Source organism: Schistocerca americana, chromosome 1 (assembly GCF_021461395.2).
Source record: "Schistocerca americana isolate TAMUIC-IGC-003095 chromosome 1, iqSchAmer2.1, whole genome shotgun sequence".
Lineage (NCBI taxonomy): Eukaryota > Metazoa > Arthropoda > Insecta > Orthoptera > Acrididae > Schistocerca > Schistocerca americana.
In genome coordinates, this window is record NC_060119.1 from 146,409,675 (window position 1) to 146,437,666 (window position 27,992).

The window sequence follows — 27,992 nt, forward strand, 5'->3', positions numbered from 1 at the left end:
GAATGGTCTGAAAAGCTAATAATTTGCGTATCACTGCATCTTCGTCCTGTCGGTTAAATTTCGCGTCTGTAGCACGTCAACTTCGTGGTGTAGCAATTTTAATGGCCAGTAGTGTATATGTGCGCAGTTATCATGAGAGATGCTGTGTCGTGTGGAAGTCTGTGTGGACCATCTCTACTTTGGAAGATGCGCAGAAGATGATGCGCACGTTAATCGTGAGACCAGAAGACACAGTAGTCAGCAGTGGCGTGTCATGAGTAGTAGCACGGCATAGGACGAATGGTACAGTTGCAGTTACATTTTGAGGAAGTGGAAAATGTTGATTTACTGATTAATTGTTTGAGATGAGGGGAGAGATTGAAGCATTTACATTCTTAAACTCTTCACGGATATCTGACGATTTAGCGGTATACCACGCACATCACCAATCGGGATAGCGTAGGACACTGGACTCGCATTAGGGTGGACGACTGATTTTGGCTTTCTGTTACTTCGCTATATCGCTTTTAAGGCAAATGCTGTGATGTTTCCTTGTAAAGGGCACGGCCGCTATCCTCCTTCATGCTTCGCTAACCGCAGTTTGTGCTCAGTCTTTAATAACCACGTTGTCGACGGGACGTTAAACACTAGTCTGCTTCTCCTCCTCTTTCTCTTCCTCTTCCTCCTCCACGCATATCGCCGAATTGCTACAGACCACTGATGGTGTACGATTGATCGAATTTTTTATGCAATATTTTGTAGAAGCTGTCTATTCTGTTGGATGATCTACATGCAATATTGTAACCGTTTTATAAGTTTCTTGGCCTGTATGTAAAAATAAACGTCACAAGTTTGCACTAGCGCACTGCATTTGGGAGCAATTATTTTAATACTGCAGATCGACGGTATAACGTGAGAAGTCCTAGTCGTGCTCTACACACCCTGTCAATACGAATTAAATCGGCGAGGCGAAGTTCGTACGGTCACGTTGTAAGCTGGTGGCGGGAGAGAGCGATAGAATATTGCGCGCACGTAGTATAGTTTAAGAGACCTTCCTACGACAGTTTGAGATAGTTTCCAGGCTTCACTGGCTGCAAGTGGCGTGTATCAGTTTGTGCTTCTCGATTTCTCTACCCCGCTGTACATTGTAAACATTTATCGTTTCCACTCTGTAGAAGCGTATGAGCGAAGCCATATGATCCTGTCGGTATATCCTGTGGTTAAATCATACACTACTGGCCATTAAAATTGCTGCACCACGAATATGACGTGCTACAGACGAGAAATTTAACCGACAGGAAGAAGATGGCTGTGATATGCAAATGGTTAGCTTTTCAGAGCATTCACACAAGGTTGGCGCCGGTGGCGACATCTACAACGTTCTGACATGAGGGAAGTTTCCAACTGATTTCTCATACACAAACAGCAGTTGACTAGCATTGTCTGGTGAAACGTTGTTGTGATGCCTCGTGTAAGGAGGAGAAATGCGTACCATCACGTTTCCGACTTTGATAAAGGTCGGATTGTAGCCTATCGCGATTGCGGTTTATCGTATCGCGACATTACTGCTCGCGTTGGCCGAGATCCAATGACTGTTAGCAGAATATGGAATCGGTGGGTTCAGGAGGGTAATACGGAACGCCGTGCTGGATCCCAACAGCCTCGTATCACTAGCAGTCGAGATGACCGGCATCTTATCCGCATGGCCGTAACGGATGAATCCAGGTTCTGTTTACAGCATCATGATGGTGGCATCCGTGTTTGGCGACATGGCGGTGAACGCACATTGGAAGCGTGTATTCGTCATCGCCATACTGGCGTATCACCCGCCGTGATGGTGTGGGGTGCCATTGGTTACAGGTCTCGGTCACCTCTTGTTCGCATTGACGGCTCTTTGAACAGTGGACGTTACATTTCAGATGTGTTACGACCCGTAGCTCTACCCTTCATTTGGTCCCTGCGAAACCCTAAATTTCAGCAGGATAATGCACGACCGCATATTGCAGGTCCTGTACGGGCCTTTCTGGATACAGAAAATGTTCGACTGCTGCCCTGGCCAGCACATTCTCCAGATCTCTCACCAACTGAAAACATCTGGTTAATGGTGGCCGAACAACTGGCTCGTCACAATACGCCAGTCACTACTCTTGATGAACTGTGCTGTCGTACTGTACACGCCATCCAAGCTCTGTTTGACTCAATGCCCCGGCGTATTAAGGCCGTTTTTACGGCCAAAGGTGGTTGTTGTGGGTACTGATTTCTCAGGATCTATGCACCCAGATTGCGTGAAAATATAAATACATGTCAGTTCTAGTATAATATATTTGTCCAATGAATACCCGTTTATCATCTGTTTTTCTTCTTGGTGTAGCAATTTTAATGGGCAGTAGTGTAGTTGTGGAATTGTCGCTACGATAATACGGTTACACTTTTCACCCTCGTATAACGGGCGACTGGGAAGTATAGGAAAAGAGTACACGGCCAGGCTACTAGACACGGAGCAGAAGTTCGAATTTTCGTAAAGAAAACCTGTAGTATTCTGATTCAAAGGAACGATCCCGAGGGTTGCCGTATGCGATTCGGGGAAACCGTGAAAAACCTAAATCTGAGTGACTGGACGAAGATACGAACCGTCGTCCGTCCATATGCGAGTCGGGAGTGTTAACCACTGCGTCACCTCGCTTCGTGGGAGAGTATATGTGATGTCTGCATTTGATGTTCCCTTTAGTCCTGGAATGAATCTGAATACAGGCCTATTGTAAAGGAAGAAGGTTGACGGAATTTTGCCACATTTGCTCTCGTCGATCCGGGCGACTAAGGTAGTATTGTAAATTTGGGTGGGATTCAGCGGCGGAATCTTCAGCTACAGTGGAAAGTCTTCGGAAGAAAGCTGGTGGGCTGTGCTGACGTATCTGAGTTGGCGATCTCTATTGGAAGCGACGACAGGAAAAGTCTGCCGTTCCCCGCCAGCGGAATTCCTGTGCTGACTCACTACACCTCTGGTGTTGCGCTCCTTAGGTGGTACCAAACGCTCATATGTATTAATTTCACCATTAACTTTGACTGTTGCTGAATAAAAACCGGTGACACGTTAACTAAACTCCTTCATCTGGTGGTGGCCCGTGCGCAGAAAAGCGTTTTCGTCCTCAGCGACTGGGCGAGTCCACCCCATTGTTCCGTAGGGGTGGTAAACGCCCAGTTGACTGTCGGCTATCATCCATCACACTTCCAGCGTTCTGGTTGCCGTTCCTTTACTACACGGCAAGGCACTACAGATGTAGCAGCAGTGGAGATTATACCGGGTGATCAAAAAGTCAGTGTAAATTCGAAAACTTAATAAACCACAGAATAATGTAGATAGAGAGGTAAAAATTGACACACATGCTTGGAATGACATGGGGTTTTATTAGAACCAAAAAAACGTATTGCTAGACGCGTGAAAGATCTCTTGCGCGCGTCGTTTAGTGATGATCGTGTGCTCAGCCGCCACTTTCGCTATGCTTTGCCTCCCAGGTCCCCAGAACTCAGTCCGTGCGATTATTGGCTTTGGGGTTACCTGAAGTCGCAAGTGTATCGTGATCGACCGACATCTCTAGGGATGCTGAAAGACAAGATCCGACGCCAATGCCTCACCGTAACTGCGGACATGCTTTACAGTGCTGTTCACAAAATTATTCCTCGACTACAGTCATTGCTGAGGAATGATGGTGGACGTATTGAGCATTTCCTGTAAAGAACATCATCTTTGCTTTGTCTTAGTTTGTTATGCTAATTATTGCTATTCTGACCAGATGAAGCGCCATCTGTCGTACATTTTTTGAACGTTTGTATTTTTTGGGTTCTAATAAAACCCCATGTCATTTCAAGAATGTGTGGCAATTTGTACATCTCTATCTACATTATTCCGTGATTTATTCAGTTTTCAAATTTATACTGACTTTTTGATCACCCGGTGTATGGCATATCGGCGATGCGGAAAACAGTGCAGACGTAATGAAGAAACAGAGCGATTTATCTGACGTCCAAAAAGACGTGATCGTTGGATTTCAGGCCAAGAGTAGAAGGTATTTCCGAAACGGCTAACAAGGGAAAGTCACGGTAGTCGTCGCGGAGAGCAGAACAAAACTGTTTTGGTTATGTTACTGATTACCAAGAAAAAACTCTTTTTAAAGTTGTAGCTGTCGTGCTGCAAGGGTACTGACAGGTGTGGGAGGAACAGGAGGGGGCGGTAATAGGTTTCGCTCTCCAACTAAAGCCCTCCATTTACGTATCGCCCTGCAAGCAACACAATGGTCACGGTACGTCAAATAGGTTTGTGTTTGCTGTTAGAGAAGATCAGATTTTCTTTGTGGTGTGGAAGTGTGTTTACAGATTTAGTGTGTTACACTGGACAACTAGACGGGCAGTAATTGTGAAACTGTTCACAAAATGGCTCTGAGCACTATGGGACTTAACACCTGAGGTCATCAGTCCCCTAGAACTTAAACCTAACTAATCTAAGGACATCACACACATCCATGCCCGGGGCAGGATTCGAACCTGCGACCGTAGCGGTCGCGCGGCTCCAGACTGAAGCGCCTCGAATCGCTCGGTCACGGCGGCCGGCCCAAAGTCTTCCGGAGTCTCATTTCCCTTATAGTTTGGAATTCAATAGCTATTTTGTTAGCCTACCCTGTGGCATCCTATAGATACCTTCTGGTTTTTTCCCTCGTTTGCTTCATTAATTCGTTATTGTATAATTTCCGAACTCAGGTCTGACGTCTTTATTCCTTACCTGGTCCCTCGGATTGTGCCTTTCGTGCATCTCATAAGTTTCATTCAAGTGTCCCGTACATCCGTTACGTTTTACACTCGCAATGTCCACTATTTTGATATCCATGTGAAAACAGATGTAGTCATTCCTTATGAATTTTTTGTTTGTTTGTGTTGCTTCTTGTTACCCAATGTTCTGTGTGTTGTATCTTACGTCATCTAGTAATTTATTTATTCTTTTTGTCATTTTCAGTCTGGTAGCTTACATGGCTAGCTAAAAAGTTAAAATGGAAAATTTCTTCTAAAACATATTTAGCACTGTATCGCAAGATACAGGACCCTTGTCTATAGAAACTGTAATCTTACTCTGTGAAGTAATCCTGATGATGAAACTTCCTGGCAGATGAAAACTGCGTGCCGAGCCGAGATGGACGTCTGCGATTCGCGGGCAAGTGCTCCATCGACTGAGCTACCAAGCACGACTCGCGACCTGTCCTCACAGTTTTGGTTCCGCCAGAAGTTCGCCTCCTATCTTCCAAACATAGTTTTATCGAAACTTCCTGGGAGATTAAAACTGTGTGCCGGACCGAGACTCGAACTCGGGACCTTTGCCTTTTGCGGGCAAGTGCTCTACCATCTGAGCTACCCAAGCATGACTCACGACCCGTCCTCACAGCTTCAATTCTGCCAGTACCTCGTCTCCTGCCTTCGAAACTCCACAGAAGCTCTTCTGCGAAGCTGTGAGGACGTGTCGTGAGTCGTGCTTGGGTAGCTCAGATGAGCACTTGCCGGCGAGAGGCAAAAATCCCGAGTTCGAGTCTCGGTCCGGCACACAGTTTTAATCTGCCAGGAAGTTTCATATTAGCGCACTCTCCGCTGCAGAGTGAAAATCTCATTCTGGATACAGTTTTAATCTGCCAGAAACTTTCATATCACCACACACTCAGCTGCAGAATGAAAAATTCCTTCTGAACCCTGATTATATTAGATCAGCTCAGCGTGAAAGGCTGAAGAGGGTGGCACTTGCTATGGCCTGGTCCGTAATGTCAGTGAATACACAAACAGTACAAAAGTGAATGTCGAGTAAGCGGACACAATGGCACCTCTAAAAAGATACGTGAGCTGTACTGGAAACACAAGAGCATAAGGGCTGCCAAGAGCTGCGTGTGTGTGTGTGTGTGTGTGTGTGTGTGTGTGTGTGTGTGTTTGTGTGGACGGACCGGATTGTCCAGGAGACTAATTGGAAGCCGGGGACAGACTGTGTGGGGAAAAGGCCGCAGTACTGGTTAGAGCTTGTTTAATTTCGACCGTCAAGGGGAATGCGCCGGCCGTATGAAGTGGCTCTTGACAGTGGTGGTTCGTACACAGACAGCTCCAGCTTTTTCTCCCTTCCACTCCCCTCCCCCCCCCTCCTCCTCCTCAGAGTCCCCTCCATGGCGAGAGTCATTGAGCACACTCGTCTGGCCGCAGAGTGTCTGTTGTGTGTCAGACGGGGGACCTGTGCGCAGTCGCTCACCGACGCAGTACTTGTTGCTGCTAAAAGCCGTCCCGACCACGTCTGCTGCCTCCTTTGCGCGAATATGTTCTGCGTTTGTCGATTTACTGCTGCAATGTTCGCATTAGGTCTAATCCCGACAGATGCGTATTTATACAAAGTCTTTTTAGTTCTGAGCCACATAAAGAACATTTTTATAATGAGTTTGTACATAAGTTCGTATGTTTTTCCATAAGTTTAATAAATGCAATAATTACACATAACAGAGACTTTGGTCATCAGTAATACATTCCCCTATATCGAAATAATCAGCAGCCAGGTACACATTCTCCTTCACTGTTTACAAGTCTGCCAACGCTAGGGTAGTACCTTTTCTACTCCGCAACTGTATAAATCACGTCGTTTTCAGACGAAGAGCTCGTGGAGCCAGGTTCGGAGTGCATTTTCATCCGGAAAGGACGTTCCGTGGAAGTTGTTCGATAGAGAGCGGACAGTGTGAAAACCTGACGGCACAAGATCAGGTCAATTGCCATCCAGACTCTTGTATCGTGTTTTTTGTCAGTGTAGCACAGATGTCTGACGGGTAAAATGAAATTTTCTGTGAGGTAAAAACTAAACGATTCTATTCTCAGTCAGACGTTAAGTCTCATAGTGCTCAGAGCCATTTGAACCAGGTTGTCAGATGACGTTATCGGGCGATCTCTGGCGATCAGAGTTGGTACCACTGTGAATGGAGCCCGAGACGTAAGGATCAAAGGACGCGGGCTGATGAGCTCTCGGGGTATTTGAGTGACGCAACGTCTTTAAAGAGTGAGACGCAGGCGGCGGTCAATGCGAAACTGCGGTAGATGCAGGAAGGCCGGTGAGTCAGTGGGCGCTGACGGCGTCTGATTCACCACTGGAGAGGAGAGCGCGGAGAAAACGCCGGGCGGAAGCTTCTCGTGGCTACACTGAGCCGAAGCTCTGGTCCAAGGCCAGGGGAAAGGCGCAGCGGGATCGGAAAGCGGCCGACACGCGCAGAATGCGCAGCAACCCAACACTGGATGGCTTCCTAGAAGCAGCGCGCACCTTGCCGTGTCGGCGGCACACAGGCTGAGCATACAGCGCCACAGAGCATAAGAAGTAAATAGAGTGGACTTGGGGGGGGGGGGGAGGGGGGAGGGGTGCCAGTATTCCCCCTACCCCTGGGTACCCGCAGCGACTGAGGTGCCGGTCACTCCATGCAACTCGTATCGCACTATACCCAGTCATCCCATTTGCCTAAAAGAAATTGTTTTATATAGATGAAGCAAAACTATATCCAGTAGTAAGTAACACTTCTAAGACCCGCCAGGTTAGCCGAGAGCGCTAATGCGCTGCTTCCTGGACTCGGGTAGGCGCACGGCCCCGTATCGAATGCGCCCCGCGGATTACCGACGTCGGTCGGTGTGCCGGCCAGCTTGGATGTGGTTTTTAGGCGGTTTTCCACATCCCGCTAGGTGAATACCACGCTGGTCCCCACGTTCCGCCTCAGTTACACGACTTGCAGACATCTGAACACTTTCGCACTATTCCATGACTTACATTAGATGCAGACAGCAGTGGTACACTTCCTTCCAGGGGGGATGGGGTGGCGGCAGAAAGGGTATCCGGCCACCCCTTTCCACTAACCTTACCAAATCCGTTTCTTACAATGCCGACCTTGCGTCAGCGCGGGACGTGGCATCAGTGAAAGAAAGTTTCTCAGTAACACTTTTACATTTCGCGTGAAAAAATAAAAATCACTGCTTTGGGATTTGCCCGTTTTCTCCACTACGCAATCTCTCTCATTCGATTTTGAGGAAACTATTATGTAAGAGAGTAGGCCTCTTATAGTCACACATTGCAGCTTCATAATGAACTTGTTTTCTTTTCGTATTGGCCCACAGGGAATGTGATGCTTCAAGGTAAAGTTCAAAACCACGCATGTTTCGAAAAGTTTGCAGTGAAAAATGTAGTCGCTCAACAGTTTACATTTATTGCGTTTTAAGCAAACCATTACTGCATGCGAAATGTAGCTAACATATCGAAATTGTTTTTAACTGTGGGTGGAGAGTCATACCTCTTTCCATTCTCGAGAAAATACGTCAGATAAATGGGAGATCACCCGCAACGAGGTTGCCACCTACGTGCTATAAGTGCGGTTATCGCTGTGTGAAACGTGAAACTTCCCCTTTGAAATTTAAGAATGACAGTGCTGGAAAAACTCTTACGTTATTTGATTTTCACAGAGTTCACCAAAACTAACCGTACTGAGACTGTTTTCTGTTTACTTATTCTGATCGACACACAATATTTTTCGCGCAACGCAATCTGACTTTCAAAAATCCCTACAAAAGAATGGCCCTGACCAACATTAACCTATACCTTTCACAAATCACTTACCTAACAAAAATCTTCGTTACTCGAACTACTGCAATACAGCGAGCGCCACTACTGCCAGCTAAATAAAAGATTCAAACTACTGACGGCACTAACTACTGATAGGCATAGTTAGCAAATGAAAGATTTTAATAGAGAACAAACAATGTATTTACCTTAATAGTCATAATATATATCTCAAAACTCCGCCACCTCTCTCCCCACATCCACCACTGCTGGCCACTCACCTCAAACAGCCCAACGCTACGGGCTGTTCACATCCAACTGCCGAACGCTACACTAGCGAATATTCCAACAATGAGTCCAACCAGCCACAGACTGCACACAGCGCTGCCAGCGATTTTCATACAGAGCGCTACGTGGCGTTACCAACATAGAAACCTAAACAGTTTACTTACAAACGTTGCGCAACATGTCTTCGATTACATAGCTGCTCTTTTCGAGTTAAAATTTTTGGTCTAGCAACGGAATAAGACATCACAATTAATATCTGATCACTAGTCTAGACAACACACTGGACGTGTTTCAGAGACAAACATCGCACTACACGTCTAACAAGCAAACATCTGAACTTGAGCTCGTGTTTTAATGAGAAAAAAGCAAACTTCCAGGATATCAGTACCAGCAGTCCGCTCTGCGCGGGAATTGGGGCCATAATTCTGATAGTAAGCAGTTATTATTTTCTGAATGCACAGATTTTAGACTTTGGCGCCGGCCGCGGTAGTCGAGCGGTTCTAGGCGCTTCAATCCGGAACGACGCGACTGCTACGGTCGCAGATTCGAATCCTGCCTCGGGCATGGATGTGTGTGATGTCCTTAGGTTAGTCAGGTTTAAGTAGTCCTATGTTCTAGGGGACTGATGACCTCAGGTGTCAAGTCCCATAGTGCTCAGAGCCATTTGAGCCATTTTTAGACTGGCGCGCTCCTGTTATTTCTCACTCACTGCGCCCCATTGCAACAGCCTGATGTCCGAACGCAAAGTACTGCGCAACAGAATGACAACCGGAGCTCTCCTGTTCGCAGGATGTTGAAAGCAAGGGAAGAATATGGAGGGGAAGAATATACCTACCGAACGTGTTGCTTCGTTGTGTTACGCGAAAAGAGTATCGTACGTAATATGTCAATAACGTCCGATAGTGTGTCTCAAAATATAAATGAATAAACATGAATAAAAATCAACTCAAGAATTATTATGAAGTGGAGTTAATGACTTTCTAGGTCTACAGATACTCCGCTAGCCACCAAGCGGTGTGTGGCGGAGGGCACAATTCGCGCCATATTCCCCCCCCCTCCCCCCCTCCCCCCCCCCCCCTTCTTCTGATCCACTCGCGGATCGCACGAGGGAAAATCGACTGTCTGAAAGCTTCAGAACGAGCTCTAATTTCCCTTATCTTTGAATGATCATTGTGCGATTTGAAAGTTGGTGGTAGTAATATATGCTCTACATCCTCGGCGAAGATCGGATTTCGGAATTTAGTGGGCACCCCCGTCCGTTTAGCGCGTCGTCTATCTGCAAGTTTATCCCAGTTCAAACTGTCTATGAGATTTGTGACGCTCCAGCGATGGCTAAATGTACCAGTCACGAATTTTGCCGCTCTTCTTTGGACCTTTTCAATCTCTTGAATGAGACCCAACTGGCAAGGGTCCCATATAGATGATTTACAATTTCATCATTCCAATCACATTGAAGGGTAACATAAATCCTTCACTTTAACTGTGTCAGCTTTCCATCGAAAGAAAATAACGCACAACAGCGATGTTAATAATTAAATAGGGCTAATCTCCTTCCCGAACGAAACACTCATTTCTTTCATTAACTTACGTTGGATTTGTGAAGCGCAACATGAAACTGTTCAAAGCACAGAGGTCTCTGGCACCAGCTACAGTTTGGAAACACACAGTGAACTCTCGCTCGTTGGTTCATAGATATTACATATACGAACCTCTTACTCACTGCGCTGTACAGTACTTCGCATTCGGACATCAAGTGGCGGCAATGGGGCGAAGCGAATGGCAAAACTTCCGGTGCGCGCGTCAGTTCAAAAGCTATATATTCAGAAGGGCTTAACTACGTACTATCAGAATTATGGCCCAACTTTTGCTCGCGGGAGCGATTCTGGTGCTGATTATGTGCTAGTGTGCTTTTTTGTCCCTAAAACAAGAGTTCCATTTGGTGATGTTTCTTGTAGGAGTGTGTAATAGGATAGCGTTAAAAGTCGACGTAAGAAGTGCGTATGCAGAATCAGACGGACTACACTGCAACACAGACGTTTACAGACTAACATCTGGCGAGGAAAGGATAGTATCTGACACTGCATTATGTAATACATCTGCTGTAATAATCTTGTTTACAAGTGTGACATCATAAGGAAGATTGTCAGCCGCCAAAGGCAGAGATTCGTTTGATTTACATCCTTTAAACGCTCACCGAAGCCTCAAAACGATTTCACTGAATACTGATGTGCTGTTTAGCAGGGAACGGTGTTCGGTCAAAAGTTAAATGGTATCTGTTATACAATATTTCCGTTTTGCTTTACTACTATAAGGGGTTTTCCGACTTCTGTACTGTGCAGCCCAATTTACGGGTGTGGCAATGCCACTATGATTTCTCCTCTTTACTGTTGCATTCCGGAGTAGAGCGTGAAACTGCAATTTCCTCTCGCACTAGCTGAAGCATCAGTACAGACTTAAAGAATGTATTCGTTTACCGTAACGCACCTTCACTTGAATTACCCGAGCACGTACATTCAAAATAGCGCACCAAGAGGGGAGAATCAGATCGAAACGAAATTTATTAGACATAATGATACAGATGATTGATTCATTTGATCTCAGAATCAAACAAGTAAGCAAATACATTGCGTACAAGGAGACAAATACAGTGCAATATCAGTAACGCTTTGGACCACATTTGTTGCAGTACATGCCGCGGTATGGTCTGGAATCGAGTTGATTAGACGCTTGATTTTGCCCTAAGGGAGACTGGCCCACGAATATTGAACAGCCACCTCCAAATCATGTATAGAATTACACGACAGCATCTTTTGTTTCAGGAAGTCCCACACATGTTCCATAGAGCGCAAGTCCGGGAAACAGGCCGGCCATGGAAGAGTCGGAACATAGTGTAGAAAGTCTTGAGCAACTACAGCTGTATGCGGACGAGCTGGAAAAGTGCCGCTGCTAGACCATGTAGGAAAGGTCTCACACAGGGCCGAAGAATCTCATCAGAATAACAGTGGCCCGTTAAGGTTCCACGTACTACAATTAGAGGGGACCGGCTATCGTAGTTTGTGGTCCCCCAGACTGTACTGTGCACCAGGCTCCCTCCATTTGCGGTTATCACCGGTTCCCAAAACAAATCGTGATTTGTCACTAAACACCACGTTTTGCCAGTCTGTGGCAGCCCAAGTCCATCTGGGGAGGCACCACTGAAGGAGGAGTCGCCAATGTCTCGATGTTAATGGCAGGGGCGCCTGGGTTGGATATCTGCATCAGCAGCGCGTCTGGAAATGGCTTAGCCGGCCGAGGTGGCCGAGCGGTTCTAGGCGCTGCAGTCCGGAACCGCGGGACTGCTACGGTCGCAGGTTCGAATCCTGCCTCGGGCATGGATGTGTGTGATGTCCTTAGGTTACTTAGATTTAAGTAGTTCTAAGTTGTAGGCGACTGATGACCTTAGAAGTTAAGTCCCATAGTGCTCAGAGCCATTTGAACCATTTGGAAATGGCTTCTGGAAGAACTGGCACCCGTACATCTGCTTCTGCCGTGGAGCGAGTCACTGTAAGAGCCCTGATCACTTGCCACACAGTCCTTCCATTCTATCGTCTGATCGTCTTTCTGGTCGCTCCAGACCTGGTACGCCGCACGCAGATGCCATCTCGTATCCACTGTTCCCAACATCGTACAACGGCACACTCCGAACGATCGACCTGGTGATCCACACGGCGTGTCGACCAGCCTGCGATTTTTATACCGGTGATTACGCCCCTCTAAAATTGGGTCAACTGTGAGAAATGTCGTCTGAAACGTCTATCTGCCATTCTGCGCCTGTTAACACCCTCCCCGAGTCGGGATGTGCTCGACACGTGTTAAGACTTGCCCACTGCGCAAGGCCGTCTCCACCACTATGCAGGACTGGGCGGCCGCCTAGCGCGGCAAAATTTTAGGGGCGGCAAAGGGCGGAAAACTCGAACATATAAAAAAAAATAGAGCAAATGAGAATAGAAAATGAAAGAGAGGAAAAATTAAAACACTGTATTGTTTTCAAAGCCCTACGGAGCAGTTACTTAATAAGTCTTCACTCACTTTGGCGAAAATAAACACATTGTCAAATTCAAATGGCTCTGAGCACTATGGGAGTTAACATCTGAGGTCACCAGTCCCCTAGAAATTAGAACTACTTAAACCTAACTAACCAAGGGCATCACACACATCCACGCCCGACGCGGGATTCGAACCTGCGGCCGTAGCGGTCGCGCGGTTCCACACTGAAGCGCCTAGAACCGCTCGGCCACACCGGCCGGCCTATACACATTGTCTCTACCTACCTCAAAACAAGAGCAGCTGTTATTGTGTACGAAACGGAAACAAACATGGCATTTGAATGCATTACGGGAACAGCAGTGATCAATGTCTTATAAATAATTACTATTAAAAACAGTCTTGATCACGTTTTATTTAACAAGGTGACCGGTTTCGACCACTACTGTGGTCATCTTCAGACCCATAAGTTGTATACAAAGCTCTAATTAGAGGGCTACATACATTAAAGAAAATACATAAAGTTATAAAGCTGTAAGGCTATAAAACGTTGAATTATCATTGAGTAGGAACCTCTTTCTGTTGGAGAATCACTACTGAAGAAACCAGTGCACGTCTTACTATATATAATGGAGGCTCCACCCACTTCTGACTGCATGATGTCATTATTAACCAATGAGTTACAAGTCGAATTACAATTTAAAATTTCTTAGTTAAAAGAACATTGTCAAGAATTAGAAATAAATACACACTAAACTTAGCTTATTAAACAGCTATTATCAATTAAGAAACGTTAAAAATATTTAAATATGTAGGAAAATGAACTTCGGTTTGGCAGTACATGGGTTGCCCTCTCAAGGCCTGTCAGTGAACCGTTTGGAACCACTGGTTGCTATGGTGAAGTTAGACGCCGTTGCAAAGATGAAGCAGTAGGCTTTTTTCACTGAAGTTGTTGTAAAGTCGATAGTCGAACTAGTGGTTGCCATGGTGAGGACAAACGCCAGTGCAAAGATGTGGCAGCAGGCTTCTTTCCAACGAAGTTGTTGCGAAGTAGAATGGCAAAGACTGTGGCGTCAGACGATGTATTATTGAGCAGCAACTTGTCTTTATTGAAACGAAAAGAGTGAGTTACAATAATCTGTAGCTGACATGTACACTACATGCTGCACAAATACGATACGAAGTAGTTGTCCGTATATATGAAATATTATCTATGAAGTTGATATCTAGATTACATGTGCCATGTTTTTTTTAAGGCATTGCTATTCCTCAAGTTATATGCCAGTCTTTAATGTATGTAGCCCTCTAATTAGAGCTTTGTATACAACTTATAGGTCTGAAGATGACCACAGTAGTGGTCGAAACCGGTCACCTTGTTAAATAAATCGTGATCAAGACTGTTTTTAATAGTAATTATTTAAACATGGCATTGATTCATCTCTGTCGAGCGCCGGAGCGGGACATGTGTGCTGGCTTGCGATGATGTTATGATTCGATACCATGCCACCCTCAGTTCCCTTTTTTTGTTTTTATCTCTGCAGATCGTTTGTCAAACGTCAGCTATATTGAGTGGTTCTGTTGACGTTTTTAGTGCTACTATTATTCCTGTGTCCGCCCCGATAGCTGAGTGGTCAGCGCGTCGGTTTCTCACGCCAAGGGGCCCGGGTTCGATTCCTGGCTGGGTCGGAGATTTCTCCACTCAGGGACTGGGTTTCTGTTTTCTTCATTATCATTTCATCATCATCAGTGGAAGGCAAGGGGAAACCACCACTGGAATCACTTCCCCAGACGCTCATGCGGTGGACCTTGTAACCTCCCCACAAAATAAAATAAGTAATATGAATAAGATTCTAATTTAGTGTAACCTCAAAACAGAAAATTCATTGACATTTAACCTCCCCACAAAATTCATTCACATTTAATCTAAGCTCAAAAACAGAAAATTTCCTAGACCTCTCAACACTAAAAAATATAATTATTTCGTTCACATTCAGTGTAACGTCCCAACAAAAAAAAAAAAATTCAGTAACCTGGTAATAATACAGGGTGATTCAAAAAGAATACCACAACTTTAAAAATGTGTATTTAATGAAAGAAACGTAATATAACCTTCTGTTATACATCATTACAAAGAGTATTTAAAAAGGTGTTTTTTCACTCAAAAACAAGTTCAGAGATGTTCAATATGGCCCCCTTCAGACACTCTAGCAATATCAACCCGATACTCCAACTCGTTCCACACTCTCTGTAGCATATCAGGCGTAACAGTTTGGATAGCTGCTGTTATTTCTCGTTTCAAATCATCAATGGTGGCTGGGAGAGGTGGCCGAAACACCATATCCTTAACATACCCCCATAAGAAAAAATCGCAGGGGGTAAGATCAGGGCTTCTTGGAGGCCAGTGATGAAGTGCTCTGTCACGGGCTGCCTGGCGGCCGATCCATCGCCTCGGGTAGTTGACGTTCAGGTTTCATAACTAACCTTTTTCGTAGGACTCTCCATACAGTTGATTGTGGAATTTGCAGCTCTCTGCTAGCTCTGCGAGTCGATTTTCCTGGGCTGCGAACAAATGCTTGCTGGATGCGTGCTACATTTTCATCACTCGTTCTCGGCCGTCCAGAACTTTTCCCTTTGCACAAACACCCATTCTCTGTAAACTGTTTATACCAACGTTTAATATACCACCTATCAGGAGGTTTAACACCATACTTCGTTCGAAATGCACGCTGAACAACTGTCGTCGATTTACTTCTGCCGTACTCAATAACACAAAAAGCTTTCGGTTGAGCGGTCGCCATCTTAGCATCAACTGACGCTGACGCCTAGTCAACAGCGCCTCAAGCGAACAAATGTACAACTAAATGAAACTTTATAGCTCCCTTAATTCGCCGACAGATAGTGCTTAGCTCTGCCTTTTGTCGTTGCAGAGTTTTAAATTCCTAAAGTTGTGGTATTCTTTTTGAATCACCCTGTACAATGTAACTAACCTCTCAATTAAATTGTTGCTCACTTATAACTTTTCAATAATGGACTGTGAATTTAACCTGGTAAATTTTGGACGTCAGCAGTGCTGCGTCATAGCCCTGAAAGATCATTCTGAATAAAAAGGAGAAAAAATTCTTACCTCAATGAAGTCGCCGGATAACGCATATATACCTGCTCTTAAAATGTTTTCTGGCACAGCCCTGTGCAATGCTGGCCGATAGATTTGTCATTTATGAAAGGAAGCAACTGATTTTTCTTTTGCAACAATCGGGATGATCATGGATTGGAGAAATTAGTAAATTCTTTAAATTGAAATGAATGCTTGTTAGAAATTACTTTATATGACAAAGACTATTATTAGGACATTTTTTAAAAGATTTACATGGGAGTTCACATAACATTGGCTTTTTACCTTATACAATAATACTCAGGCTCCGGCATCGCTGCACCGCGACCGGCCCAGCCAACATGATACACTATACCAGACCAGAGCAGACTGCAGACTAGCAACAACTTACTGCTACAGCTACACAGTTCCTACTGCAGTCAACACTGCTCTCTGGTCAGAGACCTTGCATATCGCAGGCAGCGCATGAGCAATACATCGAAATTAAATCTGCTCGGACCTCTTACAACCTCTGTGACGAGGCTTCCCCCATGACAAGTCGTAAGGCAGAACACAAAGTTTTTGTATTCCTCTGGATAGTCTACCAGGTATTCACAAGCCAGGTTTCGCACTTCTCTTCCAACATATCTAAAAATAGCCAATGGTAAGTGCAGCTCATCATACCCGTACATAAAAATGAGATGGTATCTGTCTTTAAGTCTGTCTGTGTGTGTCTGAGACTCACAGGACGAGAAATTAATTACATTGTCTTTTGACAAACAAATTTCTTACAGTTTGACATATACGCAGATAATAACCAGGATGAGACTGTCATGACTTGTTCATCGACGGGACATAATTGTCGAAATTGTTTGTCTTGTGCTTTCAAACTGTTGTCTTAGTATGATGTACACATTAGGGCGTACTATAATCTCTGTGCTGCATATTGCACTTTGGTGACTGTTATTTTGCAAAACTACCGGTATAACAGATTTACATTGTCATGCCGTCAGATGTTGGTGATGATGGGAGGGAGGGAGGGAGGGATATTACGGTCGCAGGTTCGAATCCTGCCTCGGGCATGGATGTGTGTGATGTCCTTAGGTTAGTTAGGTTTAAGTAGTTCTAAGTTCTAGGGGACTGATGACCACAGCAGTTAAGTCCCATAGTGCTCAGAGCCATTTGAACAAGGGAGGGATATCGGGGAGGTCAATGGTAGTAAAAAAAGAGGGGCTTCATTTCGCAGTTCTCGCCTAGGGCGGCAAAATACCTAGCAACGACTCTGCCAGTGAACCGTTTACATAGGGTTCCCTGCCCGATTTAAACGCCACTGGATGCTCTGTGAGTATGTGCATTGGCACCCACTGAGGATCATTTGCATATCGGTTCTCACAAGTTCCGCATTTGTATCTTCCTTCCCACAGGATGCGCTGTTGTCAGTGTTCCTGGGTGTATTTTTAAACGACACTGAAAAAGAAGAGATTGGAAGGTAAGCGATAAAATGCGAAATGCAATAGCAGTTAGAATGGGATAAACACAAATTATCACTGCTGGTGTTCCTACATATCCCGTGCAGCATTATACATGTTCGAGCAGCAGTAGGTACGCAAGTTTGTTGTAAATGCATCTACTGTGTTTTGAGAAGCGAAGGGCATGTTATCTTGTGTAACTACTGGAGTAGCCGGCGATGTTTGCGGAAGATGCGGTATCACGAAACGCCTGTTGTTGCAGTCGCGGAACTCGGCAGAGCCGGATGCCTGCGCTGCGCGGGGAAGTGCAACTGATTACACGCTCAAGGTTATCGTCCCGCACGTGTGCCGGTGTATCGCGGCTGCAGCGAAAACTAGGCCACGCCCAACTCCCTGAGGGTAGCCATGTGCTACGACATGCGAGTGGCTGCCAAAAATAGACTGTACCTTCTCGTAAAGATGTTTTCTTCCGGCCATTACGAGTAATACATAGTAGAAAAAATTTACATCTGTGCTGCGGGGATAGTATAGACGAGTTATAGGGTGACAAGAACAACAATATCTGGGTCGATCGCCATGAGTTCGTCGATCTTCTAAAACCTTTGTCCGATATCGTAATATTAATATGAAAAAATTTCTGTGTGGAAATTGAAGTACCGATCGTTGATCGCTTGAGCAACGGAAGGCTACTAACGCCTGGAAAAAACGCAGGTCATTCCCCTTTTTAAGAAAGGCCGTAACACAGATCCACACAATTATAGACCGATATCGTTGAAGTCAGCTGTTGTAGAGTTATGGGACATGTTTTATGCTCGGGAATTATGACGTCTTTGGAAAATGGACGTCACCTCTATAAAAATCAGCATGGATTCCGCAAACAGAGATCCTGCGAAACTCAGCTCGCTCTGTTCCTCCACGAGATCCATAACGCAGTGGACAACGACCATCAGGTTCATACCGTGTTCCTTGATTTCAGTAAGGCATTTGACAACATCCCGCATTGCCGTTTAATTAAAAAAATACGAGCTTACGGAGTATCGGAGCGGACTTGCGATTGGATTCAAGACATTCTTGCAGACAGAACTCAACACGTCGCTCTTAACGGAACAAAATCGACAGATGTGAAGGTAATACCCGAAGTACCACAGGGAAGTGTGATAGGACCGTTGCTGTTTACAATATATATAAATGATCTAGTAGAAAGCGTAGGATGTTTTTTAAGGCTATTCGCAGATGATGCAGTTGTTTATACCAGAGTAGCAACTCCAGAAGATAGTAAGAATTTGCAGAACAAACTGCAGAGAATTGATGATTGGTGCAGGCTCTGGCAGTTGACCCTGAACGTAAGTAAATGTAACATATTGCGCATACATAGGAAAAGAAATCCACTACTCTTAGCTACTCTGCTGATGACAAACAGCTGGAGACAACGCCTGCCGTAAAATATCTAGGCGTAACTATCCAGAGCGACCTTAAGTGGAATGACCATATAAAACAGATAGTGGGAAAAGCAGACACCAGACTCAGATTCATCGGAAGAATCTTAAGGAAATGTAGCTCATCGCCGAAAGAAGTGGCTTGTAAGCCGTTTGTTTGCTTGATTCTTGAGCATTGTTCATCTGCCTGGATCGCCATCACGTAGGACTGATAGAGGAGATCCAATGAAGAACGGCGCGTTTCGTCACGGGGTCGTTTAGCTGGCGAGAGAGCGTTGCGGAGATGCTAAACAAACTCCGCTGGCAGACGTTACAAGAGAGGCGTTGTGCATCACGGAGAGAGTTACTATTGATATTTCGGACAGCACTTTTCGGAAGGAGTCGGACAACATATTACTTCCCCACACACATCTCGCGTGCTGACCAAGAGAAGAAAATTCGAGAAACTAGAGCCAATACATTCTTCCCACGCACTATTCGCGAGTTGAACAGGGTTGGAAGAATCAGACAGTGATACTGAAAGTACCCTCCGCCACACACCATTAGGTGGCTTCCGGAGTATGATGTAGATGTAGATGTAGATTTTTAATATTAATTATACAAGGAGGCCAATGAAACTTACATAATTCCTTATGAATTCCTTTATGAATTTTTAAGTCAGTAGATTTCTAAATGGACAAAATTGCAAAAAAATGGTTCAAATGGCTCTGAGCACTATGGGACTCAATTGCTGTGGTCATCAGTCCCCTAGAACTTAGAACTACTTAAACCTAGAATGAGATTTTCACTCTGCAGCGGAGTGTGCGCTGATATGAAACTTCCTGGCAGATTAAAACTGTGTGCCCGACCGAGACTCGAACTCGGGACCTTTGCCTTTCACGGGCAAGTGCTCTACCAACTGAGCTACCGAAGCACGACTCACGCCCGGTACTCACAGCTTTACTTCTGCCAGTACCTCGTCTCCCACCTTCCAAACTTTACAGAAGCTCTCCTGCGAACCTAACTAACCTAAGGACATCACACACACCCATGCCCGAGGCAGGATTCGAACCTGCGACCGTAGCAGCAGCGCGGCTCCGGACTGGAGCGCCTAGAACCGCACGGCCACCGCGGCCGGCTAACAAAATTGCATGTAGTAGATCTGAAGCCTAAAAAGGATGAGCAGAACTCTTGTCTTTTAAACTGCGCCTCAAAAATGGCTCTGAGCACTATGGGACTTAACATCTATGGTCATCAGTCCCCTAGAACTTAGAACTACTTAAACCTAACTAACCTAAGGACATCACACAACACCCAGTCATCACGAGGCAGAGAAAATCCCTGACTGCGCCTCACAAAACTGCCGCCAAGCCAAGAGTAAGAAACACTCCAGTTAAAAAAAAAAAATTGTAGAACTACATGGAAATCCCCAGCGACAACACAGCCGACTCCTGCATCTAGCTTGGTATGCTCTGCGGTTGAGTACTGTGCACTAGAATGATTGAACAGCGCTCATTTAAACAAAATTGATGTCGAAGTTAATAATACTATCCGTTTCATTTCGGGAACAATTAGGTCTACTCTCACCACCTAGTTGTCTATTCTGAGTCACACACCATCCTTAACTCAGCGAAGGAAATTAATCTGGATCATGTCACGGATTGCGCGGTCCCTCCCGCCGGAGGTTCGAATCCTCCTTCGGGCATGGGCGTATGTGTTGTTCTTAGCATAAGTTAGTTTAAGTAGTCTGTAAGGCTAGAACCCGATGACCTCACCAGTTTGGTTCCTCAGGAATACACACACATTTTTTGCTACTGCGGCGCACCGGAGCAGACTGCCCAACACATCTGGGAAGATTGTAGTGGCAGACCATTTAGAGGGGATTGTGAGGAATTAGTTATTGGAAACCACAATTCCATATATGCTAGACTACATGTTTGCTTGAGATTAACTATTAAGTATTTAGAATTAATGTAGTGTAATTCAATCTTAAATGTACTTCGTTGTATAAAAACTGACATATTGCCAACTGTAAGTGTGTGAACTTTGTAACGTTTGTATAATAATTTATTACGCCAACGATCGCATAGATATATAAAAGAATTTTCACATTACCGGTTTCGGCAAATATTTTGTCATTTTCAGACGTGCTTAATCCACGAAAAGATTCGTACAAATAAACAAATATAGGTAAGAACTCTGAACATCATAAGTCTAACACTTCAACAAGTCTTTTATCGTGCTGGCAATATGATGTGCGTTCACTGAAATTTTAAAGTAATGTATGAAGTTCAAACTGCTGAACTCAGTTTGTTTGTCGGTACGAACTATTCGTGGATTATGTCCATCTGAAGATGGCAAATATTTGTGGAAACCGGTAATGTGAATCATCTTTTATATATCTAAGCCGTCGTTGTAATGCGTTATAATTCAAGTGTACTTGAGCTAATAAATGAACAAGGAAACAGTGATATTTGTAGGGAATGTTATACTGCCAAGAAAGTATAGCTGAGAGTGGTGTTTTTCCTTCCCAGGAGAAAGTATCGAAAGAGCGAGTTGAAAAGACTTGGGTTTCATGCATTGATGTGCACTGCTGTAGAATAATCCAACCTTCGTTTCAAGGAGGAAACTTTCGTGAAAATTTTTACTTGCGGTTAAGTGGCCGTTGCATTGGGCCCATAGAACAATAATTTCTTGGTTGGAACCGAATAAACAAGGTTAAGCATTGTCCTGGAGTTTTTATGGGGTTATGAACCACCTTTCGATCCGCTAAGTCGTAATTCCGTCTGGTTGCAGTGTGGAAGCAGTTGACTACGCTCCAGATAATCCCATACCTGAACAAAACAGGAAAAATTAATAAGAAAATACTGCTGCACAAGTACATGATAATTCTCAGCGCAATTCCTTGAACAAAAAAAAAGAAACAGAGATAAAGATGATACTAGAGTTGTAATAAATCCCACTAGAAAGAAAGCGAAGGAAGCGATTGTAAATATTTTGTAACGAAATGATAATCAAATGGACACCCTAGCTGCAAGCAGGCGTTGATACACTTCATTGGGGACATGTTGAAAATGTGTGCTCCGACCGGGACTCGAACCCGGGATCTTCTGCTTACATGGCAGACGCTCTACCCATCTGAGCCACCGCGGGCACAGAGGATAGTGCGCCTGCAGGGACTTATCCCTTGCACGCTCCCCGTGAGATCCACATTCCCAACATGTCCACAACACTACATTCGTAGTGCGCCTAATAGATGTTTGCCCATCATTTTGTAACGAATTATAAAGTGGTTCTCAGAAAATGGAAGATGCATACTACTGAGCTTCTCAAACCGCTAAGTTCAGCCACTTTTCCTTTTTTATAATTGCTAATCTTGGAAAACAACGAATCAACCTCCGGACGTATTTGGCACATTTCCACTCATTAATGTCTTATGGAATAATTTTACGGGGTAACTCATCTCTTAGTAAGAAAGTACTGACTGCGCAAAAGGGCACCCACTAATGACTTGTGCAATAATTTTCTGGGGTTACCCATCTCTTAGAAAAGTATTGATTGCGCAAAAGCGAGCAATAAGAAGGTGTGGTGTTGACCAACGGGCGTCATGTAGATACCTCTTCAAGGAGCTGGGCATTTTAACTGTGCTGTCATAATATATAATGTAGTCACTAATGAAATTCGTCTCAAATAATCGATCACCATTTGACAAGAACACCTACAACACTATAGGTAAAATGGCCATTATTGCCCATTATTAAAGCTATCAGTGGCCCGGAAAGAAGTTCAATAAGCAGCATCAAAAATGTTTCATCATTTGCCGAATAACATAAAATGTCTGATGGATAGCAAAGCAAGTTTTAAATGTAACAACTCCTAATCCATTGATGAATCTCTACTTAATAACTGTTAGCCAGTAAAAAATAAAATAAAACAAAACCTTATTTTTAAGTGTAGTTGCTTGAGTAGGAATAAAAAATGTGATCATTTACTTTAACACTAATCATGTATAGATGTCCAGCAAACTGGCTCGTTCCACATCATTTCGATAAAAGAAACGCTCAAATGTCCCATGGAAGTTGTAACTAACTAACTAAAGTATCATCTGGTATTTAATTCCTTTTTCGGTGTATGTTTCCCTAATGAAATCAAAGAGAACGAAACTCGATAGAACGGCACTGTTTCTAGAGTCGCAACACAGAGAATACCACAAGAGAAAACGTCAGCTGTCTGTATTGTCGTGAGTCAAACGATATTGCTCTTTTTAATTATATTTTGAGATGAATTTCTAAGAACTGTTTCTTAAATTTGGCAGTGGACGTCCAACTTAGTCTTTGCAGTTCCTAGAGTTTGTCATGTTAACGTTGTAATTATTTTACACACGATACGTGGTCAGTAGATGTTGATTCTCACGTTTGTGTGAATTAATGACCGTCATATTTTATCCGCTTTGATACTCCTTGAAGTTTCGTATGTATTGAGTGTTTTAATCACCAGTTTATGTTACCTGTTTCATCGATTTGCAAGTACCAGTGAACACGGCAATACATTGGGTTCCGCCATGTTATTTCGCGAGTGCGGTTTCGTAGTAGTACAGTTGTTATGCACTGGTCAAAGGCATTCTGTCTGATTAGGGTTTCCAGATGTCTCGGTTTCCCGGGATAATCTCCGTTTCAGGTTAAAGAAACCGATGTTCCGAAAACTATTTTCGCGAAGGCACATTGTCCGGGATTTCGGATTTCAGACAAATATTCTCATACTGTCTAGATTTTCGTCAAATGATTGAATGGATCTGTATTAAAAGTCCATATGTTAAGATAAATACCGAAACCCTGACTTCAAACCCTTAGGGAGTATTATTGTGCGTAGCGCTGATGAACTTTCATTATTGTCCCTTACCTCAAAAATTGTTCATATGGCTCTAAGCACTATGGGACTTAACATCCGAGGTCATCAGTCCCCTAGACTTAAAACTACCTAAACCTAACTAGCATAAAGACATCACACACATCCATGCCCGAGGAAGGATTCGAACCTGCGACTGTAGCAGCAGCGCGATTCCGGACTGAAGCGCCTAGAACCGCTCGGCCACTGCGGCCGACCCCCTACCTCAGTTCAGTATAAGCTATGCATCAACGTGAATCTTTGTTTCTCTGTCGTATCGCGATTAATTTGTTATTAAAGTGTTTGATTGTTTCAAGCAACTCGAAATGTCGAAGTGTTAATCCCAAAGAAAATATCCAGAAGCATGGTTCTTCGTAAAACGAGAGAGAAGTGACTATGAAGTAGAATGTGTAATTTGTGTAGTGTTTTCATTGCACATGGGGGAATAGCAAATATTAAGGATCATTCAGCCAGCGTAAAGCTCAAGACGGACGTCTGTTCTCCAGACACGTAAAAAAAAAAAATGGACAGTTGTGTTTCAAATTCATTTAAACAGGACAAATTAGTAACAGCAGCGGAATTAGCAATGTGTTGTCGTACCGCTAAACATCATAAGTCTTTGAAATCGATGGACTGCATCTCTAGCCTATGCTTCGAACCGTTAAATGATTCCGTAACAACAAATAATGTGGCATTGGGCAGAACAAAATCAACAGCAATTGTGAAATTAGTGTTAGCGCGCGACACATATAGACGAATATGCGATGATCTCTCAAAGGTCAGTTATTTTGGTATACCCGCAGATGGTAGTAATCAAACAACCGAGAAAATATTTGCATCAATTAATTCACTTTTTAAAAAAGATAAGTGTCCCAGATTGTCTCGGTTCCTGCTTCCCAAATTACGTCCATTGTTATTCAGTTTATGAGAAACGTCCCGGTTTGGCAGACAGAAATTATGGTAACGCTAGTTTGATACCTGCGACAGGAAACATCATACCCGTTTATGCAACTGATTTCAGTGTCTATAAAAGATCGATATCACAGACTATTGAAGCTTAACACAGCAAACGGAGTTAATTCCTGGGCCGTGTACTCAAGGAGTACGTTAAACTGCGAAAGAGACAAGTCAGAAGTTTGTCGGAATCTCTTGTTTGGCCTGTACGGCTGCAGTACAAAGACTTGACCACCTGGCACAGACAGACGCTGGGTTCTCGGCCGGCGAGTAACCGACCCCGCTTGCGTCACGTACACCCGGCCTGTCGAAACGACGGCTGTTGCAGGTTGCGTCCTGCTCGCGAGAGCTTGCACCGTTAAACGGCGCAGGTCCCGTATCTTCACTTCGAGCGTACCAGGGTGTAAATGTCGAGATATTATGCAATACTTGCCGAAATAAACTAATAGCGACCCTTACGTCTTATTTCGAACTTCTTTGGCACCATTTGAGTGCTTGGAAAGAGCTTACAAGGGATCCTCCCCATCGCACCCCCCTCAGATTTAGTTATAAGTTGGCACAGTGGATAGGCTTTGAAAAACTGAACACAGATCAATCGAGAAAACAGGAAGAAGTTGTGTGGAACTATGAAAAAAATAAGCAAAATATACAAACTGAGTAGTCCATGCGCAACATAGGCAACATCAAGGAAAGTGTGGGCTCAGGTGCGCCGTGGTCCCGTGGTTAGCGTGAGCAGCTTCTGAACGAGAGGTCCTTGGTTCAAGACTTCCCTCGAGTGAAAAGTTTCTTTATTTTCGCAAAGTTATGATCTGTCCGTTCGTTCATTGACGTCTCTGTTCACTGTAGTAAGTTTAGTGTCTGTGTTTTGCGACCGCACCGCAAAACCGCGCGATTAGCAGACGAAAGGGCGTTCCTCTCCAATGGGAACCGAAAAAATTTGATCGCAAGCTCATAGGTCAACTGATTCTTCCACAGGAAAACACGTCTGATATATTCTATACGACAATGGTGACGGCATGTGCGTCACATGACAGGAATATGTTGTCGACCTACCTAACTTTATAAGTAGGCTGTCTAGTTTTTTTATCGGTAACGCCACGTAGCGCTCTTTATGAAAATCACTGGCTGTGCTGTGTGCAGTCTGTAGCTGGTTTGCATTGTTGTAATATTCGCCATTGTAGTGTTGCGCAGTTGGCTGTGAACAGCGCGTAGCGTTGCGCAGTTGGAGGTGAGCCGCCAGCAGTGGTGGATGTGGGGAGAGAGATGGTGGAGTTTTGAAATTTGTAAGACTAGATGTCATGAACTGCTATGTATATTATGATTTTTCTACACTGTTAAGGTAATTACATTGTTTGTTCTCTATTAAAATCCTTCATTTGCTAACTATGCCTATCAGTAGTTAGTGCCTTCCGTAGTTGAATCTTTTATGTAGCTGGCTGGCAGTAGTGGCGCTCGCTGTATTGCAGTAGTTCGAGTAACGAAGATTTTTGTGAGGTAAGTGGTTTGTGAAAGGTATAGGTTAATGTTAGTCAGGGCCATTCTTTTGTAGGGATTATTGAAAGTCAGATTGCGTTGCGCCAAAAATATTGTGTGTCAGTTTAAGCACAGCCTTGTGCAATTTTTCAGAAGGGGACGTTTCAACTTGTACACTTGGCGAATGGGTAAAAAGATTCTTCTGCCTTACCCGATTTAGGTTTTCTTGTGGATGTGATAATCACTCCCAAAAAAGTGATGAAAACATAAGAGTTTGTCACATAAACTGCAACAAATGAATGCAACAGTTTCACAGTCGCACAGTTTTCCCTGTGGTCTGTCAAAACATATGTTTTTAACGTTTTCAATTTTTTCCGTGTGTAGACGGTCAAATCCTGCATATGTCCAAGTAAATCTGAACATGTCCTGGAATTTTTGGAAGCGAAGTTGGTTATGTGTGAGTTCCTGAACTTTGATAATTGTCTGAAAATAAAAAAATTAACGTTTCACTCGAGGGAAGACTTGAACCAAGGACCTATCGTTCCGCAGCTGCTCACGCTAACCACGGGACCACGGCGCTCCTGAGCTCACACTCTCGTTGAAGTTGCCTATCTTGCCATGGACTACTCAGTTTGTATATTTTGCTTATCTTTTTCATAGTTCCACACAACTTCTTCCTGTTTTCTCGATTGATCTGTGTTCAGTTTTTCAAGGCCTATCCACTGTGCCAACTTATAACTAAATCTGAGGGGGGTGCGATGGGGAGGTCCCCTTGTTAGTAACGCGCCCACAAACACCGTCGTTCCAGACAGCTTTGTAGCGGATTTGTTAGCAACAACGGAGTTTGTGAGCGCCTTCCTAGGCTGAATGCTTTCCGATATGTGTCCGTGCCTTCTGTGCTCAGACAATTTTGAGACTAAATATGTAATCCACACAACATCAGCGAGAGTTTGTACAATGATTGTTTTCCAAAGTCTAGTGACGCTTTAAGGGTCTACATGAAAAAGACGAGTATATTAAAATACACAAAGAAGCTTTGAAGGAAAGTAACTGTTCGTTACAGTATATTTAAATATTAAAAATATAAGAATGTAAAGGACAAAACATTTCGTGAGTCCTGAGAGACTGGCACAGACTACTGTATAACATGAAAAAAAAACTGGTGAATATGGTGAAATGGTGAAAGAACGGTGAGGGGCGAGGGGGAGGGGGTACTAGAAAGAAGGAAGAAGTCAAGGGAATGTATGTGGGGAACAGTTACACTATTTGAAACAAGCATATTTGCTTATGGGGACAAAAATAACAACATGCTGCGTGCTACTTCAGCAACAGTAAATAACGGGACTGTATTCCATCGGCCGGCCGGAGTGGCCGTGCGGTTCTAGACGCTACAGTCTGGAACCGCGAGACCGCTACGGTCGCAGGTTCGAATCCTGCCTCGGACATGGGTGTGTGTGATGTCCTTAGGTTAGTTAGGTTTAAGTAGTTCTAACAAGGGAACCTCCCCATCGCACCCCCCTCAGATTTAGTTTAAAGTTGGCACAGTGGATAGGCCTTCAAAAACTGAACACAGATCAATCGAGAAAACAGGAAGAAGTTGTGTGGAACTATGAAAAAAAAAAAGCAAAATATACAAACTGAGTAGCCTATGCGCAAGATAGGCAACATCAAGGATAGTGTGGGCTCAGGAGCGCCGTAGTCCCGTGGTTAGCGTGCGCAGCTGCGGAACGAGAGGTCCTTGGTTCAAGTCTTCCCCCGAGTGAAAAGTTTAATTTTTTATTTTCCGTTTATGTGACAAACCCTTATGTTTTCATCACTTTTTT

General features: G+C 44.2%; 1 protein-coding gene and 2 non-coding genes across 3 annotated transcripts in view; 1 reads left to right on the forward strand and 2 right to left on the reverse strand.

Moving 5' to 3' along the window:
* LOC124620838 (probable G-protein coupled receptor Mth-like 1) overlaps nt 1-27,992 on the forward strand; it is a 548,776-nt gene that overhangs the window by 106,716 nt on the left and 414,068 nt on the right. The gene's annotated exons all lie outside the window — the stretch shown is intronic.
* Nucleotides 19,719-19,793, reverse strand: Trnas-uga. The gene has a single exon. It is a non-coding gene; the product is annotated as a tRNA-Ser (tRNA).
* Nucleotides 21,938-22,012, reverse strand: Trnat-ugu. Its single transcript has one exon. It is a non-coding gene; the product is annotated as a tRNA-Thr (tRNA).